We start from the raw sequence: 21,344 nt of genomic DNA on the forward strand, positions 1-21,344 counted from the left end.
ATTACAAACCCGCTGACAAAAAAGCAATAATTCACCACCCATGTTATGAGATTGTTCACGTAAAACCATAATACGAAACTCTCGAGCGCAAAAACTCACACGTATTCAATGAGGTGACATTCCCCTTGCTCCAAGAACACAATATGGGATATAGTAGTTTATAGTTCCTACAACACTTTCAACAGGAATTTCCTAGGGTAATAAAATTGCAATTAGAATGTGTAAAAACATTTATTATATGGTTCAGAGTTGGACTGATCCAATAAACCTTGTAAGTTCTGAGCCGGGCTTATCCAATTACATAGCAGTTGTTTCAGTACTAATGGTCATCCATTTGATGTGTGTGGAATTTCGCAGCATAAGTATATGAAGGTGTTATTTGGGCACATTCTTATAAATGATACTACCCTCTCTCACTTTTACCACACTTAGAAAGTAAATGAAAAACAGATTTCGAGTATGTAACCGTGTTACGAAATATGCTCATGCATCGAACTTGCTAAGCCTTGATGTAAGCCTCGTTTATTCTTCTGGTAATGAGGGGGTAGAGACACTAATTTTTTTAAACTTCAAATATGTGTACTAGTCCACTCAAAATCCCTGTAATTTAGTCGGGTCTCTAAATAAACTGTATATGGGTTAAAAACATCCCATTCCTGTTCATAGCAACGACTAAATCATCACACTTCAATGGTCTTGGCAAAATTATTATTTTCTCCTTCAAGCTATTCATAGACAACTGTCAGAGTTATGTAGGGGTGAAAACGTTCTTTCTATTGGTTATAAGCAGTAGCTAATTTGTAGTAGGTGGGACTAGAAAAGAGCTTTCAAAAGATTGGTGCAGTGGGAGGAGCCACTCTAGTAGACTCGCTAAAAATATTGCTATCTCAGCAAATCATACTGGAGGGAGGTTCTTATTTTATATTTAGCTTGTCCATATTTCTAATTTGAGTGTCTAATTCGTTAGCTACTTATACATGTTGTATGGTGGGCATAATAAAATGGCAACTGAACAATAAGACAACTAGACGTGTTATGAGACACAAAATTGATGTTTAACATTTTTTTCTTTACATTTCCTTTTAAACTAAGAAATTAAAACATATACAATATCAAAATTTAAATTATAAACTACGTTTTGATGCTAACTTCATTGATGTAAGTAGTAAAAATGTTGTTTAATAAAATTTGTAAAATAATGCTCCAAGACATCATGACACGTGCACTTTAACCTACCCGGGGCAAAAAGGGTTAAACTACTTTTCACACCTATTTCCTTTAATTTTATTGCTGTCCTTTGTACCCACCAGTCCATAGTAGTATTTATTCCAGGAAAACCTATATATCACAGCAGGTGTATGCGAGGTTTCATTTTATGCAGGTAAAGGGCTTTTGAAATTTTTTGATTATTTTACTGAAGTTTTGTTAAACAGTATATAACAATAAATAAAATACACATGTAAAAACAACAATTTGCAGTTAAGTCTTCTTACAGCTTGTTTGCACTCAAGTAATAACTGAAAACAATCTTCCATAACCTTCAATGAGTCTCACAAAGGCCAGGAATTTGATCATAAATAACAGGAATTCAAATTGAAAATGCAAGATAGGATAATTCCAACAGACCAAAAAAAGGTCACCTAGGTGTGCAGGTTGTACATGGGTTATAACCACTTGGTTACAAACATTTCTGCCATCTAAAAACTGCCTTTAGAGATTGAATAATCAAAGGATTACCTTGTTCAAGCTAAATTTCTAATTGGCCTAGAGAACATTCATACCTATTACCCTCAGTCCACAGGCATCATTTGATCTACCCTCATTGTAGTCATTCCCATGACAATGGCCAACATACGTATCCTTCTACCTTGATCCATTTTTCCCACTTCTATCTGGTTTCTATAAAAGCAGCACCTGATATAAATAGGAAAGCAATGGGGTTCAGACTATAAAACTGGATCCTACACACAAGCTGATTTGGGTTAGACTAATCAACTCTTACTTCTGACCATTAGGATCTACTAATGCTTTCATTGTCTTCTAGTTACAAGTTCAGTATTAGCTATGGTACAATTTACAAAATTTCACCATGTATGCTGTACTTTCCACCTCCCCTTATTACCCTTACAGCCAGTATTTGTATGCTTCAAAACTGTATTTTGTAATGGAACAATATTAAGAAAATGTTCATTAATACTGTTTGTTTATTAAAAACATTTCTATCTGCATGATTAAAAATATTCTTTCACAACCAAATAAAACACTGGATACACCAACTTTATATTTATTATCATATTCAACTGCTGTTTGTGAATTTCATATGTCACATTTAGATTTGATTAATAACCATGCGCTACTCTTACTGAAAAACAACAGGCAAAACGGTTTTCTGACACTGTGAATATCTCTGTTAATCATATTCTGATTTGGTCACCATTTGAGGCCAATCTCACACCACAGATATTCTGCCTCTGTGTGCATGAATGCATATATTCTTGGTTTAAGTTTCAAGCCTATCTTTTTTTCAGCCACAGACTGGAACATGAGATCACACACCAGAACATCATCAAGATAGATCAGGCACTTTTTCCACTGCAGCCTCTTCAGGTAAGCCTTACTGGCAGGTTGAACTGCATCATACAAAACCCATACATGGCATCTTTCATGGATGAAGCAGTCTTAGGCCTTCTCATTTAATTTGACTTACTATATTTGGATGCTAAGCCTCAAGTATTGAAACAAAAGGCCATTTCCAACATCTCCAGACATTTATTTGTTTGTAATAATGGAAAGACATCACCGTGAATTTCATTCACCTGTCTAAAATCAATGCGAACATATGCATACCCACCTTTTTCCTGAAAATCACTACTGGACATAACCAAGTATTCTGAAGACTATGATTCTGTCCTCTAATGTCCACTGTACTTCAGTGCTGGCTGCATCTCTAGTGCTCCAGAGAAGTATGTATGGCCATTGTTTAGTCAGATGTTGAGTCACCTGTATCTGTGATGTTGATTCATAAAGTGTACGTAGCTTTTTCTTTTTCTTCAACATAATCGTCTATCCAAAACCATAAGTACATCAGCAGAATCTGCCAACAAGTCATTAAGTGGCTGTCATTGCACTGAGTTTAGACTGTTTGCAAAATCCTCATCTAGCAATATGAGATGTGTTTGTATCCACATACAGGGTTTGCACAAAGTCACAACTATAAAATTCATGTATTTCTTACTGATTTTCAAAACTTCAACCAATGTTTTTCAAGGACAGAACAACAACAGAAACTCACGAAACTTTTAACGAATTATCTTTTAAAATTCACAGTATCTAAATTAGCTTACTTAGGTGGTTTCTTGCAGAAGAACTGGAAGATAGCCTAAAACTGTTGTACTTTGTCTACAGCCCATTTGGTGCAAACCAGTAGCCTAAAACCTGTGTCAACATGCATTTAGTACATGTCATTGTTAATACTAAACTGTAAAACTTGAAAGCCCAAACATTTAATGCACACAAACAAAATTTTATTTCTGAACATAAGTCACAATTATAAATAGCAAACACAACTTTATTTCAGTATCATGTTGCATTTGAATCTCTTACAAAAGCAAAAAATTTAAAGAAACCTGCTTCTTAGAAAACAAAAATCTGCAACTAAGAATGTTGGTGTATGCAGTATCCTTTTGTACTCACTAAGAAACACAATAACCTTATTCGAGCTCTTACTAAACTTTGCAACTTTTCAGAAACAATAACAGGGATCTTAGATAACATGGAGAACAGTTGAACAACTGCTTCACTATCATTTTCTTTCAGCATCTTTGCACTTAACAGTATTCTCAGTACCTTGTTGAATTTGTCCTTACTCATGTTTCTTGGGTTCAAGCACAAGAATTTTCTAACCAATGATTAAGACAGGAGACATTTTTCCAGTATTTTCTTTACATGATTAACAAGAAAATCTATATTCAAACCAATACTTAATGATTTGCTTTTCACGACAGTTTACCTTTTTAAGACCTCTTTCTGCTAGAATACCAATATCAATCTTTTTTATTATTAGTGTACGTAGCTTTTTCTTTTTCTGTATATCAATTTGCACAAGTCTGTCAACACAAAAAGCTGCAGAAATTAAATCATTCTTAATAAATCTCCTCATTAATGCTCAGATTACTTTACACAAATCATCTGAAATGAAACGAGCACATTCTTTGGTAGGCTATCTAGAAAGACTCCAAATGGACAGCCACAGCATAGAAGTTAAATTTGCCTAGAAGAATGAGTCACTGGCAGCCTCTGCAATGGTTTCAAATGACTTGCACCCTGGTTCTGATGAAGACTTTTTTATACTGAACTTACATAATTTGCTACATCATCCCAAATTTAAAGCACTCGATCATACACAGATCTATTTTCAATCTATTGATAGCCAGCAAACTTTGGAGGAAGTTTTGATGAATCTGAAGCAATTTTGCAGTAGTCTTACTCTTAGTTGGAGAATCATTTAACAAATAATACAGACAGTGGCAGCAAATCCTACCTTATAACTGTTGTGCACAATATGAAATCCACATATCCAATGGTTATAAAGAATGTATCACAGTCATTTACCAAAGTTTTTCTCACAATGTCATAGTATTTCGAATCTATGTTGGGGTCATCTACACCAATTTGAGCCATATTTCCAACATTCATGTCACTCTGAGAACCTTTTTAGTAAACTTAAGAACTAAATGCTCTGTTGTAGCACACCATGAAAAGATATCTTAAAAATAACAATAGAGTATTTGTAAAACTTTTGAAATTCAAAAAAACACAGTACAGGAAAATACCCAACAGTGTACATTATTACAGTATCACACTAAATTATATTCCACAACATTCATAAAGACCAACTATACAGCTTTGAATTGGTATTGTGGTCATAGCTTTGTAATAAATAATGTATAGCAGATTAATTCACTTAGCTCAATCATGCAGCTTAACCCTCCACCAATAGAAGTGTGATGCAGGTCCTTGCACAAATCCCCCCTCTACATTTGTAAGTGACAATCCTCATTCTTTAATGAGGCAATAAAGAAAGGTGAAATGGGAAGGATGGGTGAGAACATGTATGGAAGTGAGAATCTGTTGGAAGATACATTTTCAATTAAGGAAAATGTTCACTTCCAATACAATCACTCACCTCCACACATAGAGAGCTACAATCCCACGATGAGATGGTGGAGGGACCAGTGCAACAATTACCTAGATAAGCCTCCTTCCAAAAATGTGTAAAGGAAGCCCATAGGGTACAACACCCTTTAGCACAGGCTCCATAGGGGCACATCCATAGGAGACCACATCTTATCTTACCCCTGTGTAGGAATATAAGAGACAAAAAGCCTGAAATGTGTCACAAGGATTGGCAGAATAAGCACATGACTGTCTAAGTACTAGCATACAACCCATTGGGTGGAAATGAGCATAGTGAGATTGGGCGTCATTCAGACTGTACCATGTGTGCACACCTCCTCAAACTTCAGTCTCTATGGGTCAAAACCAAGTGTTGGAGAAGGGCACTTGTGTTAACTCTTTTCACATGGGGTTGGTCCCTGGGACCAACCTCGTTATAGTTTACAAACTAATAACTTTTAACATTTTAAGTGCATCTTTACAAAATTTTGTAGACTTATAGTAAACATTAGCAGCCTTTTGCACAGAAAAAATCAGATTTTTAAATGAAATATTTTTACTTAAATTTATCCATGAAAATATTGATTCTTTTTTTTTAACTAGTCCAAGTACAAAGTGATTTTCATGTCAAAATTAAAAATACTTTTAGTCATCTAAAAAATATCAAATTTCTTTGTGTAATACCTAAATCCTCCTAAATGCATTTCAAACGTTTTTTTCATTAAATCGTTATAGTTTTATGTTATTCTCTCTACCCTATCTCAAAACAACCAACCTTGTAACCACCAAAAAAATCGAAAAACCTTCTTTTCTTTCTAGAATGACTTCATTTCGTAACCTGAAACTACATTCGTTTATCCTAAATAGCTCTAAGTTTGTAATGTTATATATCTATTTATAATTAAAGTTTAATATTTTATTGCCTTTCGAACCGTGTCTAACTGCTTGGGGAACTTGCAGCTCACGTTACGCTATTGAATTACATTACCCACGAGCTCCTTGAGTGCGTGCCTTGTAAACCATTTTAATTATATTATTATTATTACTTATTTTAACTAATTTAGTTTTAAATAACTTAAAAAGATTCGTACTTTTAATTTTAGTTACTTTTATAATAATAAATATGAAAAACAAGAAATAAAAACTTACCCAATCTTCTTTTTCTTGCCCTCAATTGTAAGTACAGTTAAGCCTGATTTTTTTTAGTGATTGTAGTAAAGCAGTAAACAATTTTTATTTAATTAAATTATACACCAAAGAATATAGACGAATAACATCCAAAAAGTAGACATATTCACTTACCTCTCAAAATTTTCCTGGCTTTCTAATAATGCAACAAAAGCCGTTACAAATTCTTCCAAGCTAGTCGTTAACTTTCCCACGAGAACGAAGTTGCTACTCAGAGTGACATTGACGGCTACTTGTTCAAACACAATGTTATACAATATACCATTTGATAGATGAAAACCTTGGCTTTCTATTGGTTATAGAAAATATAGAATTGTAAGAGAAAACTATTAACAAATCCTGAAAAAGAGGATGTGACACATGGTTATGGCAGGAGGGGTCTGATTTTCTCTTTGATAGCTTTGTAACAAAATTGAAGGCCATAAAAGTATGGTCTGTTTGAGCAATAATGATTTGATAGAGAGCATTTTACGTCTAATTTCGTACACTTTTGAGGGGTGATGGATAAAATAGGGATGATGACATGCTAAGACAAAATTTGTCATGTGTGTTACACTAGTGGAAATTCAGGATTTTTTTTATATATATATTTCCTTTTAGAATTAAGAACTTAAAACTTGTATACTATTAAAATATGGATTATTAGCTAACATATTATGCTATTCTAATTGGTATAACATAAACAAAAAGTAGTTTAATAAAATCTTTAATGTAAGACACTAAAACCTTGTATCATGCATAGTAAAGGGTACCCGTGCCGATAGGGTTAAGTATCCATGCACAGCTCTGCTATTGTCAGTTGCTACAGGCCTCATGCCAGTTGATGGAGGAGGGTACCATATTGAACACATTCAATATGGATACTTATATAACAACTACTCGACCATCAGTCTCAAGGGCTCCTTGCCTGCTGTGAGAGTAGGATGTGTGAGTGATACACTAGTACGACATTTGAAACTGAGGGTTCGTGTCCTTGTGGGAGTAAAAAATATCAGAGATAGATACATATAAGTATGGTGCAGCGATACATGTCCAAATTCTATTTGAAGATTGTGATGTATAAATATTAAGTGGGGTAATCTGCACTACACTCTGGAATCACCCTTGCCCCAACTTCTAGCCTTATTCTAGCCCCAGTGGTTAGGTCCCAATCGTTGTGGATTCTCCATGTTCGACAACCCCAGCAGCTGGGAGCTGTTAAGTGGCAAGGGCCTCCCTCTCCCATGCTTCACTTGAAGGGAGGGATTTGTGCAGGGGAGACCCAAAAAATGTGCTTGGATCCCCATCACAAACCTGCCAACATTACATTTTGAATAATAGTAATCCCTACTAGGACAAGGGGAAAAAGAGCAAAAAAGGTAAATGAAAATGATGTCACTACTAGTTATATGTTATTTAATACTTACTAATTACAGTGTACTACTGATTAAGCCCTGTAAGTAGCACTCATGGTTTCCTTTAGGAAATTATCTGTAAATTCTCGGAAGAAACATGGGTTTTGTGCCATCTCTATCTTTCTATCAGCAGTCATTCTAAGGTGGAGTTTGACATTGATTCTCGAAATTCCTTTTTTTTTCTGAACAAGTGAAAAAACCCTCTCACAACCTGCATTGCTGTGTAGTATTAAAAGGATAAACTTCATTACTTCAGAGAGTTTTTCATATTTAAAGTTACCCATTTCATCTTTCAGTTTTCCAATATTATACCAACACTTGTCTGCTAGTTCACTGAGATCTACATCAGTCAGTGGATCAGCCTGGAGGGTGAGAAATTGCTGATGAAAACAATTCATTGTACTGGCCCAAAGTGCATCCCTTGCAAAGTACTCTAACGATTCCAAAGAACAACTTTTTCTGACAGATATGTTTGATACTTCTGCATGTTCCAAAGTTGTGTCTTCAAGTGTGAAGTGGGAACTTGGCCTTCATATATTCCAATGCAGTTTCATAGTAATTTTGTCAGGTTTTTATAGGGATTAATTCTTTACATGTATTCAAAACAAGTCAAACATATTTTCAAAACTTTGATACACTATTGGTTATCAGCATTGTATCCAGAGCTTTAAATATTTATTTTTTTTGGCAAAGTTCCAGTTTATAAATTGCCACTATAAACCTAGTAGAAGCAGACAAAACAAACACAGTTGAATATCTAAGTAAAGAAACAGTTGAGATGACATAAGGTAAGATGGCTAGGGGAAAAATGATGGAGGAGAGACCAATTGCAATAAACTCCCCATTTCTATTGGTACATAGAAGAGGTAGTAGAAAGACAGTAGCTGAAGAAAAATAAGGCTACATATTTGTAAAGTTCAGCTCAAAAGGTAGTGGATCAGAAAAATCCCACATGCATAGATGAAGACAGAAGACCAGTCCTGACTGAGAGCATCCACTGCCAGGACTGATGGGTGAGGAACAGAAGACCAAAACAAAGGCAGTTTGGTATTAAGAAATGAAGCAAACACATCTATTTGAGGAGTATCAAGTTGGGAACAAACTCAATGGAAAATATGAGGGCAAATGAACCATTCCATGAGTAGGTCACCATCCCATCAAGAAAGATGGTCTGCTATAATGTTCAGTGTGCCAGTAACATGGCAGGTAGTTAAGCTCATCTGGTTATAATGAATCTAATAGAGGAGGTCTAATGTCTGGAAGCAGAGGGATCTGGAACAGGTGCTCCCTTGATAGCTTATGAGACACCACCATGAATGAGAGTCATTTGGAGATGCTCCCCACCTGGTGAGAAATGTGTTGGTGAGAAGGTGTAAGTCAGGGTTGGGAGGAGGTAATAGAATGTTTGTGGTGGTGCTCAAGCAGTCCAGCAAGATCCTCCAGGAGATGAAGATGAAGGAGAACCGTGAGAACTATTGATCCCTGGTCATGCCGGGCCCACTGTAGGAGACATGTGTACAGGCACGTGATATGAGAGGTTCCAGAGAAGCCAGTCTCCAAAAGAGATAGAACCTCCTATGCAGACGGAGAGGCACAGACACTGGTGACTAGACTCTTGAAGTCTTGTATATAGAGAGAAGGTTAGGGACAATTGAGGTAAGAGTTGAAAAATTGGGTTGGGGTTAGGAAAGATTTAGAAATCTTGACAAGCCAACCAAAACGAGTGCCACTGTGAAGAAGATGGGAAGTTTGACCAAAGGATTCCTCCTGAAAATGGGAGAGGAAGAACCAGTCATCCGTGAAGAAGTGGAACCAGAGATCCCAGATCATATAGATGACGAGAGAAAGACCACATAATGTGATTGAAAACATATGGCCTTACCATTCCAAATGGAAGATCATGGAACTGAAAGGTGGTTGGAAAGACCATAGTAATTCTCTATCTGAAAGTGAGGAATGACCAAAAACTGATTGAGGTAATATAAGTTGATATTGGGCACCAGTCCCTGGTCTTTCTGGGGACAACAAAGGGATGGGAGTAACAAACCTAAAAGGGTCGTGAACTTGCTCTATGGCTTCCTTCTCCAACAGGTTCAAAACTGCCCCATCCAAATGTTTAAAGTAGGCTGGAATTGAGGAATGATGAAAGGCTATGGGGTTGGAGAGAAGATGATGAAAGGAAGAAAAGCGGAAGCAAGACCATAGATCATGACTTAAATTATTCATCTGTCTGCAGTGACAGGAGACAAAAAAAAAAATGAGCAAACTGTGACAAACAGGTTCTTATGGGACCGGTACTGACCTAATGGTCATCAATGATTAGGATGACAGGTAGGACATCAGGCAGGAGGAGGACAGGATACTGAAACAGAATAGGAGAAGTGGGTGTGGTCGAGGGAGACTGGGGTAAATGCAAGACTAATGAGGAAAAGGAAGATAGATGGTGAGCAGCTTCAGCCCATGATTTTAGGAAATATGAGACATTATCAAAGACCTTCTGATAGAGAAAGGGATGAAACAAATTTCATGGAGGAAAGTAAACGGACATGAGAAACAAGGGTATCTCTACCCAAGTGGTTCTAACAACAAAGGAACCAAGTGAGAAGAGAAAGGGCAGAGGAAGTAGAACAAGCAATGGTAAAGAAAAGATGGGTCTGAGCATCTCCTATAAATTTGTCAGGAGAACAGTGAAGCAAGAGTAATAAGAAATGCACAAAGTCGAGAACATTGGGCATTAGACAGGGACACAGCTAACAGAATCCATCCACCAGAATGGCAAGATATACTATGAGGACTGGGTGTTCAGGGAAGGAAAGGAAGAGTGAATATAGGCAAAAAGGTGGGAATCTGTCAGTCATGGAATTATATTGTTTGAATGAAGCTGACAGAGAAAGGAGTTGGAATGGATGGAAATATCAGAGGACAGTGGAAAAACAAAGAAGTTGCAAGGGGAATGGTTGTGTAACAGAGAATGGAAAGCATCATAAGTTATGGGGATAGAGAAATAATGGTACATACCTGAGTAATGACTTCTTGGAAACCTAAGGAGGACTGAACAAATTCTTTAGATGGCATTGAGGTACCCAAAGCAAAACCATTTTCAAAAACAGGTAGGGAAATGTGTGGTAAGGGCAGAAGAAGAGGGTTCTGGCTGCATCATGGAACCCCCAAATGTTGGACAACAGTGTCACACCTTCAACATAAAAAGGAATTCTACAATTGTTGGTAAATTGGTCATTGTGAGTGAAGAATTCATATTAAATTGTGATTCATACTGATAAGATGAAAACAAAAAGTAAAGTAGTTAACAAACACAAACATGTCTTGACATGATAGTGCCAAAGAAAAGAAGGAGGGTTTTCGCCCCCTGAATGTAGAGGGAGGATTTGTGCAAGGAGGTGTGTCATACTCCTATTGGTGGAGGATTTAGCTGCATGATATGTCATTAGGTATTAGCACAAATTCACATTTTCACGTACATTTTATGTGGGAGTTTTCACCAGGCTGGTGGTATGCAATTCTTTCAGGTAGACAGTGTGGCTTCAAAAGGAAAATAGCTCTTGGTGCATGGAGGTGAGTGATTGTATCAGAAAAATCACTATTCTAGGAAACCATGTAAGAACTGAATGGAGTACTGCTCTGGTGAAGACAAAGACAACTAATACTTAGCAATTAATTGACCATATGAAATTTCTAAATGACTTAATTATATATAAAACTAAAGGCAATGCTATGACAGAAATTTTATAAATTATTTGATTTAATGATTTTTCAAGTGATTTCGTGTCATGGATTTTTTTAAAGACAATCAAAGAATTTAAGGACTTTCCAAGCTCTCTGCAAACCCTGCTGTACTTACTTTTGCATACACCATAACAGATGCAATCCTAGCTATGGCATTAGCATTGTTTACTTCCACTTTGTTTACCATGCAGCTGCATAGTTGATAATACATAACTGCAGAACAATTTCCATGATTGAACAGATAACTCAGTTTGTTTGCCTTCTGGCACAGTAACCATGCATTAAACATTATCCTTAGTAAACCAATGCTTGTGTACATAGGTTTACTGTGACTTCCTCCACCACATACACTCATGCACTCCATTTTTCCTAGGATTGTTTTGGCTAACATTAGTTTGCCAGATGAACAAGCGAAACTGACCAATATGCTCCATAACACATCCATTCCAAGGATTCTGATACTAGAACCAAGAGCAGTGACAACCTGCTTTGTTCTGAAGTGAAACCTCTTAAATATAGTTTGAGTATGACCTCTCCATTCACCAGAATGAAGTTCCTTTTGACTGGCCCAAGTGGTAGTTTTGCTCAGAGTGCCTGATATTCTGCAAGATTTACCAGTGTTCTGGCCACTCTTGTATCTGTCAGGAATTTTATCTCTTGCCCTTGTACTCTGACAGGTATATATCAAGATTCACCAAGCCCTGAGAGAACTGGGCTGATCATCACTATTTGATGCAATTTGTTTGTTACATTCCCAAGTCATTGGTCAGGTCTGATTTCAGCTCCTCTAGTTTCCCAAAGCTGTAGTAGCTGTATTCCCTGCCTACTGTTAATACACTGTTGAAATTGATAGCCTTGTCTACCTTGTTGCTTGGCAAGATATGGGCAGCTCACTTAAAATTGACCCAATGTTTCATATGAAAAGTAGATGTTTTGCCTCTCCTTTCCATAATAACACACAGGTATAGGTTGTGGTATATAAACCATGGGTTGAACAGGATAACCCTGCCCATTCATCGGATACCAATGTAGAAGCATAACAATGCTGGGTGTGTGGGTGGTTAGATGATCCTCAGCTGAGTTCTAAGCTGGCTTGATGTTGATGCTTGGATTTGATGATCTGGTCTATCTGAGGTGAACCTCCTATACAATTCAGTAATGACCATCTTGAAATCATAGAACCAGGCATTGTAAAGCCTGTTCTGAAGTCCAGCCATCCCAGGTAGCCATCTGCTTGAAAACTTCAGGAAACTGTCCAAATCCTCCTTTGCTATATTTTTAATGTTAGCAGAGTAATATCTTTCACCTTGCTTACAAGCAAATGTAATCATGGCCCCAAATGCTCTCTGTCACCACTAACTGGCCATCACCTGACTGAGATGTCCTCAACAATATTATAGGGGCTCTTAGTGACCCCAATACTCTGATGAGTGGTAGGCCCTAGTTCTAGAGCAGCAGAATGAAGATGTGCACTTGGCAGCTCATCCACTAGCTCTGCTCAACTCCAGATTCATCCATGATATTGCAGCAGTATACCTCCTGGTTGGGAGAGACTCACTAATGCTCAGTGATCCACTAACTTCATCATTGAGTTTCCACAATCTTAGCTGCTGGTGAAATAGTTCTGGTTGACAGACATCATCCACCTATGGCATATATAGTATCTCTTTGATGTTCTTGAGCAATTTGAGGTCAGATTGAGTTACTCGGGCTGGAAGTCTTAAACAGATTTCTCCACTCAATCTCAGACTCACAAGATGTCAGACCACCATCGTGATTCTCAGGAGAAGGCAATGGAGACACCAGATACAAGTTGTTCTTCCTGATTTTTCAGCTGTAATGAGATAGAAGTTATGATCCTTCACTGCAACAGTGAAAGACCTAGATCCAGGAGAGGACTTTTGACCAGACAAATCTCCCATAAAACCATCTCCCACTAGTGGCTGACTCTTATTCTCATTTGTAAGTCCTTCTAGTGGTGGTAGATGTCATTTTCTTAACTATGAAGCCTATTTAAATTCATACAACACAAGAGTAGAAGTGAAAGGGCACTTCAGTTGATAAAGTAAACTATACAATACAATATCCTGGTCACTGCACACAAATTTTCTTCTTCCTATCCACTCTTTCATACATTCAGGTAAAACTGAGTTTACCTGAGGACAATGGGATAGGTACACCTTATAATAATAAATGGAGATTCAGTAAAGATACCAATTATGAAGTATTGTTAAATCTGAATAACTGAGTTGTGATGTTTGTAGGAATAATAAGTTTGGACAATAACCCTCACCCCAGGCAAAACAGGTATTTACTAGAGAACAACAAAGGCAGCTAGAATCAACTTAACACTTAATATTACAAGATAGAAATGTATGGTATACTCATATACCACAAATTACCTCATCTGGACTATCAGGAGTTTCATGAGAATATAGTTTTAATCAGCTAAGTGATCACACATTTGATAATAACGAAAACAGTATAATAAGATCAAGAGATGTTCCTAAAAAGGATAGTGATGCATCATAGGAAACTAATTTTAGAAACACTGAGTAAAATTGTTTTTAATTCAAGATGATCATGTTCTTAAAGCAAAAAAGGACAAAAGGGAAGTGATCTTCCCTAATTTGCTTACAAGGACATAACTTTAATAGGACTAAATACAAGTTTAAATGGACAGATAGGGTAGAAAACTTAAAAAACTATAAGAAATCTAAGAATTTGGTTAAGAAAGAAATGAGGAAATCAAATAAGGCTTATAAGAAACAATTGACTGTTAAAGTTAAAACTAGCAGCAACTACTTTTTGAAGTATGTTAAAGCAAACAGTGTGAAAACAGCAAACAATCCCTTAAAAGATGATGATGATCATAAGGTTTTCTTGGTAAATATGAGACAGGTCATGGGTCAAAGGCCATGTCATCGTGTTTGTTGATTCACACAAAGTTTTATTGAAGTACTATTTCATGAATTTATGTCAATAAGTTTGGTATCAAACTGTTGATTAAAATTCAAATTTTAGTATTATACATTAGTTAATTTCTTAATTTAACAGTAAATATTAGAAAAACACGGTTAAACATCAATTATTGTGTGTCATGTGGTATGTTGAATGCAGCACTGGTTGAAATTAGATGTTTGTGATGTGAAAATACTAAATCTAGTTTTGCCCGAATTAGGAACTCAAATTACCAATACTGACAAGCTAGAATACAAAATAAGAACCTTATATCTTTTCTATTTGCTGAGATATCACTCATGTACTGAATTAAACACAGTGGCCCTGCTCACTTCTTTATATTTTTGGAAATGGTCCCTTATATACACTTACTTCAACATATGATAGGTGAATAAATAATCGAAAGCTTAGAATGTCCTCCTAGTGGCTTTCTCAACCATTTTTAATTTTTATAATGCCTTTTCTTTCTTTTGAACCAAGATTTCAAGGAGGTAGAGTATGTCTTTAGTCTTCTCGATATTTCATATTTTTTTTTTACCAAAATACAGCTTAGTTACTAAGCTTGATAATTTACAGTGGAATTCTATGGTATCGATATAGTAGTTTATGATTTTTTGATTATTCAATTGTTGATATAAAACCTAAAAAAAATATTCCATTTCATATCTTCTACATGCAAAATTTTAAAAAGCTTAGCAACCGATGTCAAGCAGCAACTGAGTACAAAGGTCATAACTAGAAAAGATAATTGTTTGCTATACTTCTTTATTTACTGTTCTATGTTTTAAGAAAAATAAGTTTAAGAACTTGTTTCTAAATAGTAATAATCTATATACATACATAATGCATAATAATGGAAATAAAACACAGCCAAGACAGGTCACTTTGCAAACACTAATGGTCAGTTTTATATTATTGAATATGGTAATGTGAGGGCATGTGTGTCGCATCATTGTAACTTCTGTATTGTTAGCCAGGTGCGGCTGAAAGGTCAATATAATAAAAATAATAAATATATATATATAAATGTATAAAGTTATGAGATTTAAGCTATTTACTCTAAACATTTATGTTTTTATGTTATAATCTGTTGTCATTCTAGAACAAAAGAGGCATAATTGGTATTTATTTCCTAATTTTTTATGGTGGTTATGCGATCAGTCAAATCTACCAAACCTGTCCAGTTTTTTTTCTTAAGAAACATTTGATAACTATCTGAACATTATAAAGATTTCGCATGTAAAATTTAAAATTTTCTGATGCATAAAAGTATTTTTAATCTTAAAATGAAAATTACTTTGCATATTGGATAGGCAACCTGCAAAAAAAAAGGCATTATGAAAACATTGCTTAACAAACCTTAAAACTTAAAAAAATTTGATACTTTGCATAAGAAAGCATTGACTGTTAATGTTAAAACTATCAGCAACTACTTTTTGAAGTATGTTAAAGCAAACAGTGTGAAAACAGCAAACAATCCCTTAAAAGATGATGATAAGATTTTCTTGGTAAATATGAGACTGATGATCTTGTAAATGTTCTCTTCTAGTGGAGTAGTGTGGCACTAGTGAAGGAACTGCCCATACTTTGCCTTACAACAAAGATGTCAGAGCTATAGGCTCAAACTCATGCCTCAGCCGATGCCAGCCAACTCATAATATCAATCCTTTGCTACCAGCCATCAGATCAGCATATTCTAGATTACCAACAACAATCAGTGAATGCTGTGGAAAATACTAAAAAAAAAAAAACTGACAGAATCCAAGTCAGGCTTGGCTACCGGCTTGGGAAAAACAGTGGACACCTTACAACAAAAGGTTTATTGGTCAGCCAAGCTCTGTAAGGGCTGGGTGGAGCTAGGTATGTGCTAATAAGTGTGTAATTGTGAAATGCGAGTCCTTGGTAGAATGAAGAGCAGTGAGACCCCTAGTGGACTTTATGATCTTTTAAGCCATCTACAGCCAGTGAATACTGTTCTGGTGAATGGTGATAGACTAGACATTAGGTGAAAAATTAATCTCTTGCTCAGTTTTGGAAGTGTCACACCACAGAAAGAAAGTAGTAATTTCCAATCTGAAATCAGCATTCTTGAGAAGGATGTACTGTGAAGTTGTCTGTCAGTTTTACCTCTGTAATGGGTGAGTTACTATTCCATAAAATTGAGATTAACCAATTCTAGTGGTAATGCTATGGCTGAATATGTCGCATCAAAGTAAAAAGCTCATATGCTACTGGCTTACCCCAGGTTGTAGTTCAATGATTGTGCCAACAATCTAGGCCCAACACAGTGAAAGCAGTTTACTGGCTTGTTGGGTGAATACTCTGATGCATTTATTGGACAAAATGGCTGCTGACTGGGCCGAACAACAGTGACCCAGCATCATGTAGACACAGACAGTCATACAATCCTTGGAGAATGCTTGGTCGCATGTAGTTTAGATTTTCAAAAAGGAAGAATAAAGGGACAATGAGGTTTTTTCTGTGTTAGATGCCTTTTTTTTTAACCACAAACAGATATATGCTTGTATATGTAGAAGGTTCCTGTTGGCTCAATGTGTTAGATCTTACATCTGGATACTAGCAAGTTGAGATGAATAAGGGAAAATAGAGCTAAGAATGCTTTTAGCATGAGAGATGGTCTATGAATTGTGCATCATGCCATTCAGTCTATATAATGTGCCAGGTACTTTTAAGCAACTGGTGGAGCTTACACTCAAGGTATTGCAATGAAACAGATGCCTTTTTTACATTGGTAATGTTATAGTGTTTGGTTGCACTTTTAAGTACAAGACTGAAACTTTGAAGATAGTAATCCTGTACATACAAAAGGCAAGCTTCAAACTAAAACCAGGAAAATGCTCATGAAAGCAGAGTTTCTAGGTCATATTGTGGGTGGAGGTGGACTCTCAACAGACTCAGCTAAGATAGCTGTAATAAGAGATTGACCTCAACCCATGGTGAAGCAAGAATTTCAGTTTCCTTGAATTTTTGTGATACTACTGATGATTTGTAGTCAGCTTCTCAAAGATAGCTTCAGCTCTCACAAAAATGGAAGAACACTTTGGATGGAATATTGGAATTTAACTGAATTACATAATATTTAATTATCTTACTGTAAATGAAAGGATTGCTATAAAATTAGTAAATAAAAAAAATTGCTATGTTCAGAACAGATAAGTCACCATGACGAGAAAATGTTTTCCCAAAGTTTTAAAGGAGATCAAAGATCAGACATAAGAGCCTCTCTCTTCCAATAGACAAGTGACTGAAGGTTAATATAACACTCATCCTTAAGATTAGAACTTAAACCTGCCCTTTTATTTTGCAGGAAATTATCAGTTTCCCATATAATCTCTCGTAAATTGCTGGCCTCCACTACAGCTGATGACAAGTCATTTCATAAACCAATTGTCTTGCTGGACAAATAAAACTGTTTTAACTAGAATCTAACCTGTCTTCCAAATCTTAAACTTGTTTCTACTTGTAATAATTAGCATTTGTCAGTATTATTATGTCATGTTCACTAAACCAAGAGATGTTGCTAGAAGCCTCTCAATGCTAGGTTTAGCATTACACCTTGTATGGAAATGCTTTAACATTTGTGTTGTGGTACAATGGTGTCAAATTGTAAACAAAAATAAATACCTAGTCCAATATTTGGGCTACCTAATATGCCTCCCCTGAACCATTTCCATTAAGTCAATATCCTTTATTAAATAAAGTGACCAAAAAAGTAGCCATAATGATGACATTAATTTATTGGGTATTTCTATATGTACTGCAGATGCTGAAATACTACAGAATGAGCTGGACTAACTGTTAAGTTAAAAAAATACTTCATAAATGATCATGATATAGAGTGTATGCTCAACAAGAACAGCAACATCCTTGACGGCTGTTGGCTCTCAATAATTAAAATTAAATGATCAAGAACAGAGTCTAGGTTTTTGAAGATGGTAAGTTGTTGGAAGGCCAAATGAACTATGATTCTGGATTGAAAATTACTATTGTTTTTAAGAAGTTTATGATCCTTATACACTGAAATTCCTATCATTATACCTTTTGTTCACTGTAAAGTTTCACAACTTTTTATGTTTACATACTTCAATGAACACTGCTTTCAAAATTTAATCCCACCAAAAAAAATCACAAATTTCTTACCATATGTCATAGAGTGGTCTAAGGAAAATATACCTACGTTACAATTGTTGTTCTGTAGTAAGAAAGAAAAAAGTCAAAACAGAAAATATGGATTGTTGGAGCAGAAATTTGGCAGGTATTTCATACATTTAACTGTACTAAAATAAGGCCTGATTATGTTTCCTAAGACTATTCTCATACCTATACATGAAAGAAACAAAATAATCCAAAATGAAGTGACAAAGTTGTGGAACAATATTGAAACCTATATTACTGTCAGGATTGAGAAAGAACTATAAAAGGAAATAGAAAATAAAAATATGCTATGGATAATACAAAACCTATTATAAGAATAACTGTATGTTTAATAACTTGTCAAGAGCACTGTAATTAAGCTATGCATGTTGAATACACCATTGAATACATACATGCAAAACACTTAAAATCGATCTTGACAAAAAGAATGACTGCATAAATCACACATCAAACAAAAGTAGATTATTTGCCATGGCATTCATAATCTTTGTCTACTACTGTGATATTGAACTAGATATCAAAAAACAAAAGGAATCATATGAATGTGATTGAGAAAAAACATGTCATTTCAAAAACTGGAGAATACTCCATGTTCAGATTTCTAGTTCATGTATGTTCTTTGATGACTTCCTAACCAGTGAACTCAACTTGCAAAAGACCATCAAAGGCATCTTGACATGTACGCTTGTTTGGAGATATCTTAGATTCATAGCAATACTTGTCATGTATTAATATTCATATATCCAAATTTGTCACTGAACATAACATGTGAAATAGGTTAGTATTAGTTTAACATTGTCACATACCTTATCAACATCTGTACTGTATATGAAATGCTGTGATTTATAAAAATTATATCAGATGTTCTATTGCCTTGAAGATACTAAAGAATGTCAAAATTATACTATATATATATATTTCATTCTTTCTTTCAACTATTACAGCTAATTAAAATTACTTGTTCCTTATAGAACCAGTTTCATAGTTTTCATTCCATCTTGTTACTTCCATTGTACTTCTTTTGACCTTGTATGGTGATGTTTAGGTTTGATCTTAAGTTGAAATAGGTCATTCCTAATTAACTAAAATATAAAAGTAAAACCTAAATACAATTTAACTATCTCTCTAACTATAATATAATTAGGTAAAAAATAACCAAAGTGCTATCGTGAACAAAACACCTGGATATAACACTATCCCATGTTAACATTTTGCTTACACTTAATGTATTTAAAGAAATCCTTACTGTTAATTTTTACAAATTCAGCCCAATGTTTTTCATATACCCTAATTGACTTCCTAATTTCTTGTTTGATCAACTCTCTTGATCTTCTATAGCCATCTACGTCTCTTGTCATACCTGACCTTTTACTTCCAGCCACCTTTTTTATTCTATAAGAAATATGTTTGTCTTGAATATTTAAAAATGTATTTTTAACATTTTTCCATGTTTGATCAGTATCTTCAATTAATTCAGTTGCTAGTTTACAACAGATGATTCTTGGCACATCTCTTCAAACTTGGTTTTTTGAAATTTGTAACTTATAATCCCATTATTCCTGATCTCTATCAAATTTAATTGATAAACAACCAATTGCACCCAAATATTCCCAAAATCTCCACCTTCTCTCTATTTCTGTGTTTAAAATTAACAATAAAATAGCATTATTCCTAACAGGTTCCTTTATTAAATGGTGAAATGAAATAAACCATTTTGAATGGTTTCTAAACACCAGTCTCCTGCAAAATTTGACTCTTAACATTCCAAACCTCAATGTCTGAAATTAAAATTACCCATAATTATGGCTTCATTAACAGCTAAAATCTTAATCTCAGTTGACTTCTTCATTAATTTTACAAGTTTCATTTTGTGGTTCTTAATATTCCATCTGAAAGCCTACTTTCTAGGAATGGAAAGGTTCTCCTAATAGGATGGGTTAAGATTTCTAAAATTTTCTTTTGAACACAAGAAGAGTTAGAGGAGAACTGATTAAGACTGTCAAGGGAAAATAATCTATAATAGTATTGGTAAATCATGCTTTATTGTACTTAATAAATAATGGTATGGCTAGGAGATACAAATATTAGTTTTTGCTGGGTGTGTGCTTTTCTTATAGCAAAGCAGCAAAGGGCTATCTGCTGAGCCCACCGAGGGGAATTGAATCCCTAATTTTAGTATTGTAAATCTGTAGATTTACTGCTGTCCCAGCGGGAGACTTCGCAAGGTAAAAGTCATCTTCAGAATAGTTTACACTTTGATTTTTTAACACTGAAACTAAAAGGTGGTTGGCCTTTTCAAGGCTTTTGAAAAGGTTTACCTTCAAATGTAAAGAGTTAATTTAACTTATGCCATAACTTGAAGTTATGAGAGTTCATGGCTTGTTAAATTAAGTATTTGAATGATAATGAGTGACTTTTTGTTTTTTTCTTTGTTTTGTATTTAAAGTTTAGTGTAATGGAAAAGACTAGTACCACTACTAGTAGTAGTAAATGGGCAAATAGGTCTCTTGTTGTCCTTAAATTTTACACTAAACTAACCGAGAATTGAAATTCGATGACGCGGAACCCATTTTGAGACTAATAATGCTTGGAGACGGCTTGAATGGGTAATGAAGAAAAACTTTAATATAAGTTTAACATAACAGCAAATGTACATCGTTTCGACAAGGTTTTGTCACCATTGGGTACATTTGCTGTTATGTTAAA

At 35.2% G+C, this 21,344-nt stretch overlaps 1 long non-coding RNA gene across 3 annotated transcripts in view; it reads right to left on the reverse strand.

Annotated features, from left to right (window-relative positions):
* The window catches only part of LOC111087644, a 35,480-nt gene that overhangs the window by 13,517 nt on the left and 619 nt on the right, over window positions 1-21,344 (reverse strand). The gene's annotated exons all lie outside the window — the stretch shown is intronic.

This window comes from Limulus polyphemus, unplaced genomic scaffold (assembly GCF_000517525.1).
Source record: "Limulus polyphemus unplaced genomic scaffold, Limulus_polyphemus-2.1.2 Scaffold2418, whole genome shotgun sequence".
In the NCBI taxonomy this organism is placed as follows: Eukaryota; Metazoa; Arthropoda; class Merostomata; order Xiphosura; family Limulidae; genus Limulus; species Limulus polyphemus.